The sequence below is a fragment of the Egretta garzetta genome, unplaced genomic scaffold (assembly GCF_000687185.1).
Source record: "Egretta garzetta isolate BGI_Z169 unplaced genomic scaffold, ASM68718v1 scaffold22, whole genome shotgun sequence".
NCBI lineage: Eukaryota > Metazoa > Chordata > Aves > Pelecaniformes > Ardeidae > Egretta > Egretta garzetta.
In genome coordinates, this window is record NW_009259102.1 from 431323 (window position 1) to 431580 (window position 258).

The 258-nt window shown below is 41.9% G+C and overlaps 1 protein-coding gene across 1 annotated transcript in view; it reads right to left on the reverse strand.

Annotated features, from left to right (window-relative positions):
- GNG10 (G protein subunit gamma 10) overlaps window positions 1-258 on the reverse strand; it is a 7442-nt gene that overhangs the window by 6329 nt on the left and 855 nt on the right. The window lies entirely within an intron of this gene.

Below are 258 nucleotides of genomic sequence, written 5' to 3' on the forward strand. Positions count from 1 at the left end.
GGGGGAAAAGAAGGAAAAAAGGGGGAAAAGAAGGAAAAAAGGGGGAAAAGGGGGGAAAAGAAGGAAAAAAGGGGGAAAAGAAGGGAAAAAGGGGGGAAAGAAGGAAAAAAGGGGGAAAATAAGGAAAAAAAGGGTGAAAAGAAGGAAAAAAGGGGGAAAAGAAGGAAAAAAGAGGGAAAAGGAAAAAAGGGGGAAAAGGAAAAAAAGGGGGGGAAGGAAAAAAGGGGGAAAGAAAGAAAAAGGGGGGGAAGAAAGAAA